The sequence below is a fragment of the Heterocephalus glaber genome, unplaced genomic scaffold (assembly GCF_053883595.1).
Source record: "Heterocephalus glaber isolate CG9 unplaced genomic scaffold, H.glaber_assembly_v1.0 deba00001538, whole genome shotgun sequence".
Taxonomy (NCBI): domain Eukaryota; kingdom Metazoa; phylum Chordata; class Mammalia; order Rodentia; family Bathyergidae; genus Heterocephalus; species Heterocephalus glaber.
The window spans coordinates 25,101,321-25,116,250 of record NW_028258333.1 but is presented as its reverse complement, the minus strand read 5'-3'; the positions used below and the strand labels follow the sequence as shown (position 1 = coordinate 25,116,250).

General features: G+C 37.3%; 1 long non-coding RNA gene across 1 annotated transcript in view; it reads left to right on the top strand.

Moving 5' to 3' along the window:
* Window positions 1–14,930, top strand: part of LOC110350103 (uncharacterized) — a 181,580-nt gene that overhangs the window by 121,924 nt on the left and 44,726 nt on the right. The window lies entirely within an intron of this gene.

The following is a 14,930-nucleotide window of genomic DNA, read 5'->3' as shown; positions in this document are numbered from 1 at the left end:
TTCCCTGGACATTTGTCTGTTTTGTTCAATCCCATATTTCAAGGGCCTGAAACAGAGCCTATATTCTGGTTGTTATTCATCAAACATTTGTTGAATGAATGAATGAATGTGGGGAATACCAGGGGGTACCTAACTGAGATTCAGGGTGGCCTTCTTGGCAGAGATGTTTAAGCCAGTGAGTTGCTCAGGTGAAAAATTTGTTCAGGCAAAGGAGAGGAGTACCAAAGTATTTTTGGCAAAAGACATGGGATGTGGTAAGTCTTGAAAATTAGGAAGAACTTGTTCACAAGAATGAATGAAGTTGAGTGTGGTGAACTGACAAAAAGTGTGGAAAGGTCCATTGATGAAGAGGGGTATGAATGGAGGCACAGGTGGGAGATAAATGCAGAGGGCACTAGAAGAATTAAGGAGGAGGTAGGACTTTATCCTCTCAACTTTTACAAGTGTGCAGCTACTTTGACAATCACTAGGCAGTTTCTTATAAAGTGAAATCTGCACTTGCCTTACAACCCAGAAATATTTCTCTTATGTATTTACTCAAGTGAAATGAAAACTTACACTTACACAAAAAATTTTATGTGAATATTTATAATAGTTTTATTTTTAACCATACAAAAGCACTGTTTTATATTTTTCATGTTGTGGTGTGGTTACCTGACTGTAGGTTTGTGAAAATATTAATAAGCTTAAATTCAACAATTGTTCATACTGCACAGATATTGCTCTTTAATTAAAAGAATTAAGGGAAATGATTGGAGAAGTTTTAGTGGGGACTAACACTGTCAGGCAGATTTTCAAAGGATCAGCCTGTCTGGGGAATGAACAGAAGAAACAATGAGAAAAGCAATGAGCAATCTAACAGTGGACTGACTGAGAGAGGACTATGGGTTGGACTGTGGTGGTTAAATGGGATGGAAAAAAAGTAGAGGATTTGAGAAATACTTGGGAAGTAGAATCAGCAAGACTTGGTAGTTGATTAGATATGGGTTGTGAGAAAGAAGGCAGAGTCCAGAACAAGGCTGAGAATTTGACTTAGGGGTAGTTGGGTGGATGGAGGTGTCATTTGCTATGTGTACATGGGATGTGCAGGAGAGGCAGGCTTTGTGAAGCACATGGCACACAGAGTAACCTGAGATAGCAGTGGACTGGGTCACATCAGGAGTGCACTAATATTTCTGTCTGTTTGATTGGTTTTCATATTTAGCTAGGTAGTCCATACCTGAATGCTTACTTCTAGCCACCACTGAATCTATGATGAAAACCCCACCTTCCTTTTAAGTTCCCATTGAAACCTCACATTCTATAGTATCCAAATACCTTCATCTTCCAAAATGCTACTGCTCATTGGCTGATGGAGCCATAGTGTCTGCTCTACTGATTCAGGTGCAATCATGCCATTAAGACAGGTACCAAGTTAGATGGTGGACCATTCCCTCATCTATTTTAAGGCATTTTAGAGCCACAGCAAAAATTTTTTAAAAAATATTTCCAAAGATAGCTAGTATAAATTCCCTGGAAGAAAGCTCTCTCTCTCTTCCCAAAGCCTTTAGCACCTGCACTTAAATATGACGTGGATGATTTTGACAGTACAGAGGAATGATGAGCTTCCATACTCCCCTCTGCTTTGTCAGCTCTTTTCATGCTCTGGCCTAGATAAAGCTGGATTGTGCATCTCTGGCCAAACCGCCTTCTACTATTTTCATGTGGCCCCAATTCCTTGTGGTCTGGCCTGGCAGGAAGGAGCCCAAACTGAATGAATGTAGTTCATGGCCTGGAGATTACAGATTTCTTTCAAAACATTTAAAATTCCCAACCAATGTCATATTATTGATCCCAAAAATATTTTGTGAAGTTAATTAGAAACTCTTGCCTGTATTTATGAATAGGGAAGCAAAACAAAGAGAAATTCTAGACAAATCAGCCCAGATCCTAAATGAGGATAATGGCAGAGCACTGGTTTCTTGTCCTTGACTTAGAGGCATGTTGCAACTTCAGAGACTTTCTAAATGTCAAATTCAATGAAATTGCTTTCTAATTGCTACTTCTTGGTGGGTGGGATCATACGATGCTTTTGATATCCTTCATGATTGTGTTTCCTGATTTTTATGATAATAAGTATGTATTACTTTTATAATTGAGAAGATGGAAAAACATCATTAAAAAAAACCCAACAAGTACATATGAGATTATAAATCCAAAGGTCACCAAGTCATGACAGTCTGAGAATATGGGTGATTTTTCTGGTCTTACCCATGCTTTCTGTATTTTTCCAATTTTCTATGTTGAGCACAAATTACTTCTGCAATCATAAAAGTTCTTTAAAAAATGACACCATGGCATTCCTTTCCTCACTTAAAGCAGCAGAACTCTCTAAGAATGGGGAAACCTGACTTTCATTCGGTCCTGACCCTGAAAGTGACTGGCTATGTGACTCAATGCAGCTTCCACTTCCATGGCCTTGATGGGGGTAATATTAGTGCAATGTACCCCTCAATGTCTGCCAAGGGGCTCACTGAGTGCATGCAAAAGCATTTGAAAGGAAGATGCTGATCTGGGTTCCACCACTGGGACTGTTTGCTGTTCCATAAATATTCTGCTCTTGAAGGAACATACTGTAATTTGAAGGCGCATTACTTTTATGTTGAAGGGAAAGACTAAATCACAGTTATTAAGACAATCTCTTGTACTTTGGCACTTGTTGTGCCTACTGATGTCATGTAAGAGCAGAAGGGGAGAAGGTTTGTCCTTAGATGGCTGGGCGTCCTGCCACTATGCTGGCTCAAAAGGATTCAGCTCTGTGAAGGCTCAGAGCCTCTGGGGATGAGCGAGCTTGGGCAGTACCCTCTCCTGAGAGGACTGACCTTCTCACCCAGGCAGCAGCCCGATTTGAGCAGGGATTCTGGGAAAGCTGTAGCCAGCTGCCCCTCTGGGTATTATTGGCAACCAGACCTGACTTTCCACAAAGACAGAGAAACAGACCCTCTTGGCCCCATGTTGACAGAAAATCTATGGCTGAGTAAGACAGTTCCATCAGGAAACTAAAGCCATTGTTCTCTTTCAGTTAAAAGTAGTGTAATTATCAGTGTTCAGTCATATAGTTTTATGGCTATTGTGATTCATACAAATTCTCTGTAAGGAAAAAAAATGGCACAGAAAAAGTGGCTTATAGATCTCTCTGCTATATATCTGAGAGGTAGAAGGAGTGATTTATACTGTTTTGGAATTGAAGTTTCACTAGGAATTTAAAAGTATAATCTTATGCCACTTTCCTCCTTTACCATCTCAGAGGCATCTTCACCTCCTCAGAGGTGGACAGAGAAATCATTTAGTGTGGTAATTCAATTTAATTCATTTCAAGTTTCTTGTGGCTAAGCACTATTAGGAGGAGGAGAAGGCAATTCTCCAGTTCTCATGTTCTGATCACACTCTTGTTAAAACTCATTATTAAATAACTGGTGTAATTGTGGAGCAAAGGGCACTGAATGTCTTTTCTATGTTCCAGTTGGGTTATTTTATTTCATAACCCTAAAAGAAAGAAAAGTATGTTTCCCACTTTTTAAGTACTTAGGAATTGTCCTGTGGTTGAGGGAAATAAGCAGAGTTTGCTTTTGAAAGTTGAAAACAAATGTTGGAAGATGTCATGAGGAAATGTGGTGACTCTCAAGTGTGTCTTGGCAGGGCTGTGTTTGCCAGCCTTGTAAGGTGGCTGTCCCACTGACTTCCATCACAATACATCACACAGGATTGGTGCTGGTCTTGATTCAAGCTCCAAAGTCAAGGGCAACAAATGTAAGATCAGCAGCAGAGCTTTGCTAAAATGACAGAACTACTTTTGTAAGGGATGGGCGACCACCCACCTTCACCTGCATGCAAGAAGGCTGTGGCAAGCAAGAGAAACCACCAGCAGTGTGAAGAGACAACCCACAATGTGGGAAAAAATCTTCACCTGCTTTTCCTCAGACAAAGATCTACTATCTCGAATCTATAAAGAACTTAAAAAGATCAGACCTCCCAAATTTAAAGACCCAATCGGAAAATGGGCATCTGAAATGAACAGACATTTCTCAGACAAGGAAGTAGAAATAGCAAATAAATACATGAAAAAATGTTCAACATCACTGGTCATTTGAGAGATGCAAATGAAAACAATGCTGAGATTCCACCTCACTCCAGAAAGAATAGCTGCTATCATGAAATCAACCAATAACAAATGCTGGCAGGGCTGTGGGGAAAGAGGAACCCAGCTCTGCTGCTGGTGGGAGTGTAGACTGGTACAACCACTGTGGAAATCAGTATGGAGATACCTCAAAGAACTAGGACTGAAAGTCCCATTCGACCCCACTATTCCACTGCTGGGTATCTTCCCCAAAGAATTAAAAGAATCATACCACAGTGATATATGTGCACCCATGTTCATAGCAGCACAGTTCATGATAGCTAAAACTTAGACACAGCCCAAATGCCCATCAACTGGAGACTGGATAAAGAAAATGTGGGGTTTTTAAAAAATAAAATGGAGTACTACTCAACCATAAAAAATGAGAAATTAGAGACATTTATAGTTAAGTGGATGCACATTGAGATGATGCTCTTAAGTGGAATAAATAGGACACACATGTATAAATACCGAATAGTTTCTCTGGTGTGGGAAACTGAAAGGGTAAATAAGGACTAAAATGTATAATAGGTAATGTGAAATAGGAAGAAAAGGGGCAAAGGGGAAGGAAGTGGGAGGGGTAGGGGAAAGGAAAGAAGGGAATGGAATTAATATGAGAAAATGAAAAAATGGAAACAAAGTCTTTGTAAATAGGGAGGAATGGAGGGGTTGAAGGGAGGGCTAGGCAAGGGTGAAAAATAAGAACCAAGAGAGACTATGTAAAGGTGCAAATTTCCAATGATGAATGTCATTATATTATATACCTAAAATGTACCAATGATTAGAATGAATAATTGATAATGCAAAATAGGAAGAAAAGGTCCAAAGGGGTAGGGGAAGTGGGAAGGGCAGGGGAAAGGAAAGAAGGGAAAGGAAAAATGATGAGAAATGGAAAAAATGGAAACAAAGTCTTTGTAAATAGGGAAGGGTGGAGGGGGTGAAGGGAGGGCTAAGAATGGGAAAAAAATAAGAACCAAGATGCATCATGTAAAGGTACAAGTTCCCAATGAGAAATGTAAATGTGTTATTTACCTAAAATGTACCAATAAAAGAATTTAAGAAAAAAAAAATAAATAAATAAAAGGCTGTGGCAATGCTTATGGAAAGTCGGTGAAGGGGATTTCTTTGAACATAAACTGCTTCTTCCCCTTTTCCTACTGAAATCAAGCGTATGATGGGAGAGGAGAAGGAAAAGACTGTAGAAGTGTTAGCCAAGAAGGAGGAATAAATGTACATCTTGTTCACCGACCCTACAACTAGTTGTGTGCTTAACTGCAGAAACTCAAGGCTGCTTTGGGATTAAAGAGTTCAATAAATGTTCTCCAGAGCTGAGAAGGGACAGGGCTTGCAAAACTCCCAAGGGGGCAGGCTAAGGGAGTTATCCCTCACCCTAACCCTCTGTACCCAGTAAGGCTAAAAGAGAGAGCTGAAGAGAAAACAAATGGAATTTCCACCTGAAATGGGTAAGGGTGAGGATTCTCCATGGGTCAGGGAGGATCCCCGCAGGAAAGCCAGGCTCTGGGTGCTCTGACAGTACCTACCTCTCTCAGGTTTTGCCTGTATGTGGGAACCAGACAACACAGCAGATAGAGACATGTAGGCGAGTGGCCATACAGGGGCCAAGTTCCACTCACTCACAGCAGAAGCATGTCCATTTATGCTTCCTGTCTTCTCTTACTTGCCCTCACTCTCTCACTTCTTCATCCTCTTAGGTTTCGTAAGATTGTTTCCCAAATACAACAGATGGCTCAAACTCAAATCCTTGTGGGGAACTTTGAGGGAACCAAACCCAAGACAGTTTCTTTATATGTAAGTCTGATAGATTTTTTAAAATTCTATAAACTTATTTTGCCTACAACACATAGGAGTGTGGAATTCATAAGAGGATCTCAAATAATTAATTTTCAACTCTAGATCTCCATTTACTTAATATTTCTCCCTACATCCCCATTAACTTAGAATTGGAATTGTACTTCCAGGATTTCAAATGGATGAACATTATCTTTTTTCTTAAATATCTCCATCAGAGGATTTCAAGGCTCCATGTTCCATTTTTGATCACCCTGTGGTCCTAGATTCAAGCACAGTACAGTATCTCACAATTATAGTACCCAATAAAAACTCTTATCTTACCAACTGAAACATTCTTCATGATAAGTTAGAGACTGGCTTACTGAAAATTGAAGCTCAAATAATGATAAAGTATCAGAAATTTTTATATGTTATATATTTATGTATATAGTAAGTACATCTAATATGTATGTTCAGATGATCTAGACCTGTGGTGTCCAATAAGGTATTAAGAACATGTAGCTAATGAACACTTGATGTGTGACAGTCCCAATTATGATATGCTCTAAGTATAAAGTGCACACCAGATTTTGAAGATATAGAACCAAAAAAAAAAGAAAACCAAGAAGAATGGGAATTATCTTTTTACTAATTTTTATATTTTGTCTAGTTAAACATATATCATTAAAATATTTAAAAATCTTTTTTTGGGGGCACCAGGGATCAAACTCGGGTCCTTGAGCTTGCAAGGTAGGTGGCAGAATCACTGAGCTAAATCCCCAGCCCCAAAATATTTAAAATTATACAGGCAGCTTGCATTATATTACTATGGAAAGTGTTGGTCCAGAAAATTCACAAACCTTTTCCCATCTAAAATGGTTCTGCACCAACTGTCTTTCATAAGTGGCCATTTTGTTATTCACTTTCTAAGCAAACATCATTGGGGCTCAATGCCTGTCCCAGAGGCTGGGTGCATGAAGGCTCAGCATAGCCTGCTGTGTGAGCCTGGCTGGGAGCTACAAATCATGAGGAACTGCTGATCCAGTTTGAGTGGAGGATTCTGCCTGCCAGCCTTATGTATATTTTTCTTGGATCCCAGAGAGGAAGTAAAGCAGCTAAGGCCGTAATATATGAGGAACAAATCATCAGAACCAAATACGCATATCTTAATTGGAATGTTTGCTTTCATTTCATTGGTGTGGTTGGTTTCTAGTCTATGATATTCTTGAGTAGCATAATTTCTTCCTGACTCAAAAAAATTAAGAATTTAAGTTTCAGAGATATATACTTGAGTGTAGGTTATGCCTTTTTAGTCCTTGAGCAAATTACTTAACCTTCTTAAGCCTCAGTTTCCAACTCTGTAGAATGAGGACAGTGACACCTGACAGAGTGGGTCTGTAGATTTTGTGAATTGGTCTTTGGGATGAGTTTCTGAAATAATCCCTATTTAAGGTGTCACAGAAGCTTGACCCTTGAGTGATTGAAATATGCTACAAGGCATCCAGCAGCTGGTGATAATTCTTCTTCCCTTTGTTAAATATCTCAACATAAAGTTTGGGATAGAGTGCAGACCAAAATATATGCTATAACTTAATGATCTTAAATAAGTGCTAATATGACATATTGATTAATAACGGTAATTATCCTTATGAGTTTGTTGTTTTTATAGCTATGCACGCATTTTCATTCTTGAGAGCCCCAAGGAACAAAATGTTATTGGCATCCTCTCCTGAAACAAAAAACAGCTGCATTTGTTTGGGACATTTCCCAAGATGTTCCTTCCTCCTTGTGTAAAGAATGCTGTTGGTTTGTCAACCCAACATGGACGGGGGAGACCAGATTCCCACCACTCTCCTTCACAAGCACTCCAGCAGTGCTGGGTATCTTTTGTGAATATTCTTGTGTGTCTGGTAACTCCATAGAAATGGAGTTCAGTAAAGGTAGCACTACCTTCTCTGGCCTTTTTCGTAAAGGACACAGTGGTGACTATGGAGATCTAGTGAAGAAAAGTCCTGGAATGTCCCCCACCCCCTTTAGCAGCATGGTCTCATTCTGATAATTGCTGTTATTGATGGAAAGTTCAGATTGTAAAAGCTTGAGCAGTGGTCCTCAACCTTTGATGCCCATTAGAATCTTTTGGGGAGATTCTGAAAATATCCACTATCTGTGTCTTGATCCCGAATTTCTTCTTTTTTTTTTTTTTTTGCTGAATAATATTCTTTATCAATCCATCTGTTGACACAGCTTAGCTATTGTGAATTGTACTGCCATAAACATGGATATGCATATATCATTATAGAATAATGTTTTAAATTCCTTTAGGAATATACCCAGGGAGATACAGCTGGTTCAAATGGTATTTCTGTTTTTAGTCTTTTGAGGAATCTCCATACTGATTTTCATAATGTGTATTTTTGCACCATGGAGGAAAGTTCCTGTTCCCTTGCATACTCACTAACATTCATTGTTTTTTATGTTCTTGATGGTTCATTAAACAAATATTTATGGAATGCCAAGCATATTACTACAAGTGAAATGAATAGTGTACATAAGGTTCCTGTTCTCATGGAGTTTCAAATTTTTCAAAGAGAAGCATATAAGTAAGATAATTTCACATACAAATTAACACCATTTTACTAGAAAGAAGATATGAAGCTATTTTTAAAAGCCTGATAATTATTGGTAATGAATATTACCAGTTGCCAAACAGAATATACTTTCTTGTTTTTAATAGTACTTTCTTCTCAGTTTGATGTCTACTATTCCCAAATAACCACCCATGGAATGGCTACTGGTTGGTCTAAGTCACAGATACTCTATTTCTCATTAGTTTAGAGTTGCCAAGTAACATAAACAGTCCCATCAGGACTCTGGCATGTAATGTTGGTATCAAAAAAATTTTTTAAAAAAAGTAAATTTTTTTTTCTTGTTCTTCCTCTCACAGTTAGAGAGTGATGTTGTAAAGGCAGAAACCATTGGAGGCATTTTGACAGTGGGACAGAGCAAGCTAAAGGATGAAGTTGGTGTAAAGAGAAGGATGAATCACACACAGTAGTGACTCTGAAGTTTCCTTATTTCTGACTTTGAGTTATAAAAATAAATACATTTCTTTATTGGTTAAGACAATTTGAATAAGGTCTTCTGTTTATTGCCACCAAAGAATTCTCTAACAGATACAGAATTTGGTTCCAGGAGTGGGATGCACTAAAATACAAACTTCAAAATGTAGACTTGTCTGAATAGAAATAACTAGATGAAAAATGACCTGTTAGGCATTAGGCCATATAACTACAAGATATATCAGAGAAAATGGTAGGAAAAAATCAAGTACTACAGATTTACAAGAAGATCTTACCATATAGGGACAATGTTAAAATGGAATGGCCTGTATGAAAGCAGAAAAGTAAGAAATATGGCCTTACTCAGGAAGAGTCCTTCTGGGTATGGATTGTAACCTGAAATGGCTAGACTCTAGAAGTCTGCAAACACCAAAAGCCTTATTCCAAGATTAGATTTATATAAGAAAAAACAAGAGGTATGACTGGGGCAAAAGACAAGCCTAACCCCTCAGACACTCCCAAATGGTTTCTACTAAATAGTCCTGCCTGACAAAGCAAACTAGAGCAGCTGTGTTGGAGCATGAAGACGGAGAAAGTCATTATGCTCCAAGCTATTGTCAGAAACTTTCCAGAAACAGAAGCCAAGATAAAAGTACCAACCACTACACTAAGGCCTTCAGGGATGATAATACAATGCAGTCCTGTTGTTAAACAGTAGAAATTCTTAAACTCAGGAGACAGGCTTTCATAACAAATATGAGTGACTAGTCAAATATCTTGATGATAACTAAGCTTGAAAAGGAACTATATTGCTAAAGAAATCTCAGTCCTGGATAACCATGGTCCATGACTGCTTAAATTGAAAGCAATCTCAGGCCCTTTGAAAGCATACTCACAGCTCATGGAAAGGGAAATAACTTTTCCAGATTTGATTATGGAGGTCAATGAACAGAGTTGCCTCCCAGAGAAGAAAACCTGAAGCTGCCAGATTAATTGACAAATATATCCCTCCCCTGTCGGCTTTATCATACTGTGATGCAGAAGGAAAGAGAATCCTCAGTGTCAGTTTTTCCAAGTCAGCATCTCCAATTTCACCCTGACTGGACTGTTTAAATATACTCTCATTCTCAATTCACATACCCATTCTAGGACAATTGTGTTTTGATTATACTAACATGCAATGTGTGTGTGTGTGTGTGTGTGTTTCCAATTTTCTGATCTTTATAATTTAAATTCTCTTTACTCCTATCATCCCTGTTCTTTTTCTTCTGTTGTATACTAAGTGATTAATAAGTCCTCGTGATTAATAAATTTGCTTTAGTCACAGTTTGCTCAGTCATGAAGAGCTACATCCTTAGTGGGATAAAAATGAAGAAATTGGATGATATTTTGGTTATTTAGGGAGAGTGAGTACAATTATGCAATTATGAACTTTTGGGGAAGAGAATTATATATCAGTGTTGAACAGTCAGGAAGGTACATTTTCTACTTTATGTGTGAGATTGGAAAACTAAGTTAACATATTATAGGGAATGAAAACTAGGTTTCTCATGATCAGAGAAAAGAGTTAAAAATAAGAAAAGGAGTAAAGGTAGAATGAATTTTGTGACGTTGGATTAAAATTGGAGTTATAAACATGAACTGGTGGTTTTTAATATGCAGATAAATACAGAAATAGATATAGATATAGATATATGTATATGTCTTCACACTTATATTTCCTAGATTCATCTGTAGAGAAAGCCTAGAAGCAATGACATCATATTCATTTCCCATTGCTTGGACAAAATACCCCACACCCACAATTTAAAAGAGGAGAGGTTTATTTTGGCTCATGAAAGTTTCAGTCCATGGTTAACTGGCTCCAAGGTAGAAGTGGCATAGTAGAAGGACATGGGAGAGAAAAGTTGCTCAATCCATGGTGGCCAGGAAGCAGAAAGAGAACAGAGGAGCCAGGAACAAGAATATGCTCTTCCAGGTCATGCCCCCAGTGACCAGCTTTCTCTGATAAGGTCCTACCTCCCAGTAGCACATCTATCTATGAACTCATCACAGATGAATATAATGTTCCCATAATCCAAGCTTCCAAAATTCCCACCTCTGAACATGCCCCTCTGGCATGCCACCCTGCCTTGGAGCCACCCAACTATGGACTGAAACTTTCACGCTACAACTCTGAAACCTTTACAACTGTGTACTACAATAAACCTTGACTCTGTTATTTTTGAATGTCAGATATTTGTATCAGCAATGAGAAAAGTAACTAAGACACATGATATCTACATAATCTTAAAATCTCTATCCACATATTTCACGTTAATTACAAAGGAAAACTAGCAACCTTGCAATAGAGAAACATGGCAGGCACCACCCTAATTTAGTGATTAAAGTTATTATAATTACAATGGTCCAAATCATTATCATACTCTTTGTTAATGATGTACTAAGATGCATACAACATCACTTTGTGGTATTTGCTCCAAAAACACGTAACAAGATTAAATCATGAACAGACATCAGGCAAACCCATGTTGAAGGCCATTCTACAAAATAATTGACCACCATTCTTTGAAAATTTGAGTCATGAATGACAAAAACCATTCTAGATTAAAGAAAATTAATGGGACATAGCCATATGCAAAGTGTGATCTGGAGTAGGTCCTGAATTGAAGTAAAAGGATAAATGATGATATTTGAATAAAAGCCTATAAATTAGATGATGTATTGTGTCAGAGAAAATGTATTGATTTTAATCATTGTTTGGAGGTCATGTTAGATAAAACATTTGAAGAATTTTAGTAGAGTATACAGAAAGTATTCACACTATTTTTTTCCACCATTAAGTTTATTGGTACATTTAAGGTATAAAATACATTTACATACATCATTGGGATCTTGTACCATTACGTGAGTATCTTGGTTCTTATTTTTTCCCCCTTCCCCTGCCCTCCCCTCACCCCCTCCACCCCTCCCCACTTGCAAAGATCCCATTTCCATTTTTTTTCCCTTTCTCACTTTTTTCCACTTTCCCTTCCTCCCTTCTCACTTCCCCTGCCCCCCTAGACGTTTACTTCCTATCACACAATACCAATTACACATTTCTAAAATTAAAATATCAAGACCTAGGAGACATGACCACAGATTTTACAGAATTTAAAAGGATATAGAAAGCACATTTCAAAAATCTGTTTTGAAATAAATTTGACAACTTCTAAGAAGTACCTTGGAAGACAAATTAATGAAACTAAGTCTGGAGGAAATATAAAATTTAAATAGCACATATTAAAGAAAGTATATTCCTAGCTTGAAAACCTACCTACATGACAAAAATAGGCTCATATACATTTTAACTGATAAATTATATCAAACATTTAAAGCAGAAAAAAAAGGAACACTTCTCCCCTCATTTTAAAAAATCAACACTGTGCCAATCCTAAAACTGGATAAAGATAACAGAAGAAAAATTTATGAACATAGATAGAAATTTGTTTAACAAAACAAACTCTTAGAAGTCAGATCTGGCAGTATGTAGAAAGTGGTTTTGTTATAGGGATGGCACTGGTGGTTCAGCTTTGGAAGATCCTCCCCCAAAAGTCATCATTTTAACAGAGAAAAGGCAAAAGCCATATGATCCTGTCACTAGTTGGAGAAAAAGTATTGGACTAAATTCTACAGCTGTTCATGGTAAAAGCTATCAGGAGACTAGAAGTAGAGCAGAACCTTCTCAACAGATTAAAGACATGTACTCCATACTTCCAGTGAGAACGCCTTATATGAATGGAGAAGACACAATGCTTTCTCCCTAAGGTGGGGAACAAGGGCAGATATGCTTACTCTTTATCTGTCCATTAAACTTTGAAACCTAGGCCCCAACAAAATGGTCTGGCAATAAAATGACACAATTAGGATAGGATTGGCAAGGTAGAAGCAAAATCTTTATAGGTAGATGAAATGATCATCTATGGAGAAAATACTAAGAAATCTCTAGGAGCCCCTAGAACTTGTATTTGAATTTAGCAGGATAAGAAAACACAAGGTATATATAAAAATTCAGGTCTATGTATACTTGCTATAAATGAAGAACTGGATATTGAAATTTAAAAGTTATGTAAGAGTACAAAGGACCCAGAAAAGTTAAAAAAAAAAAAAAAACAACAGTGTTGGAAGACGTTTAGTACCTAATTTTAAGACTTCTTCTAAAGGTACAGTAATCAAGGCAGTGTTAGTATAAGGAAAGACATATAGATCATTTGAATAAAAGAGAGAATCTAGAAATAGAACCACACATATATGGTCCACTGAGTTTTGAAAGATTATTTAACATTAGCATTTTATAGAATATAAACTCAATTCAAGAGCCGAGGAAGAGATAGTGTTTTCAGCAAATGCCACTAGAACACCTGGTATCTGTATATAAAAAATTAACCTCAACCCTTTCTTTCCATACATAAAAATAACTTGAAGGGATCAATGAACCTAAATATGAAAGCCTAAAAGGTATAAAACTTTAAGAAGAAATTATAAGGGAAAATGTTTATGAATTTAGGGTAGGCAAGATCTACTTAGGATACAAAAACATGATGTATAAAAGAAAAAAATTGATAAATGAGATTCCATCAAAATTTAGAACTTTAAATGACATCATTAAAATGAAAAGTAGTCCTTAAACAGACCATATTTACAATGCATATAACCTATGAGCAGAATATATAAAGAATTCTTAGAGCTCATTAATAGACAACCCAATTAAAAAGTAGACATAAGAAGATGATAAATAGCCAGTATAGCACAAGGAATGGTGTGCAACTCTAGAATCAGAAAAATACTAATCAGTACAATAACAAGACTGAATTATACACTCATTAGGGAGATGAAGTTAAAAGTTTTAAGAGCCTTGTCATGACTTTCTTTTTGTTGGATTCTCCCCCTTTGCATTTAATTTGTCACGCCCAATGGATTCATTCTGTTAGGCTGCCTGGGGTTGTGATCCTCATTGTCTTTTCCTAGGGTATTGTCTAAAATTTTTTGAAATGCTGATTTGGTATTCACGAAGTTCCTGAGGTGCTCTTTATCATGAAAGTATCTTATTTCTCCATCAATTTTGAAAGATAGTTTTGCAGGGTACATCAGTCTAGGTTGGAGACTGTTTGCCTTCAGGGCTTGAAATACATCACTCCAAGCTCTTTTTTTTTTTTTTTTGTATTAAATTCTTTTATTATCACTCCAAGCTCTTGCCTTGAGGGTTTGGGTTGAGAAGTCTGCTGTGATTCTGATGGGCTTTCCTTTGTATGTGATTTGTTTCATTTCTCTGACTGCTTGTAGAATTTTTTCTTCTGTTGGATTTCTGGAATCCTATTATGTGCCTATGTGTAGATATTTTTTTTTGATCAAGGCTAGCTGGAGTCCTATATGCCTCATTTATCTGTATGTTAAGTTCTTTTCCCCTCCTTGGGAAGTTTTCTGCCATCACTTCTGTGAACAGTTTTTTTGTCATCTGCACTGTCTCCCGTTTCTTCATTGACTCCAATCAGTCTTATGTTATTCTTCTTTGCATCATCTAGCAGCTGCTGGATTGATTTCTCATGTTCCCTTATAATTTTAAAGCAATTTTTCTTTTCCTGGTCACTAATTGCAATCTTATCTTCTATATCTGAAATTCTGTCCTTACATTGGTTCATTCTGCTGCGCAGACTTTTGATGGAGTTTTTTTATCTCCTGGAAATCTATTTGCATCTGTTTTATAGAATCCATTTGTTTCCTATGTTGGGCTTCCATCATGTTCTTCAGATCCTCTATTTTTTTATCTGTGTCCTCTCTAGATTTATTAATCATGTCTTGCACTATGGGCACAATCTTTGCTGTTATCTGAGTAATTATTTCTGATTTCATTTTTCCCAGATCCTCTTTTGTTGCCAGTTCAGAGA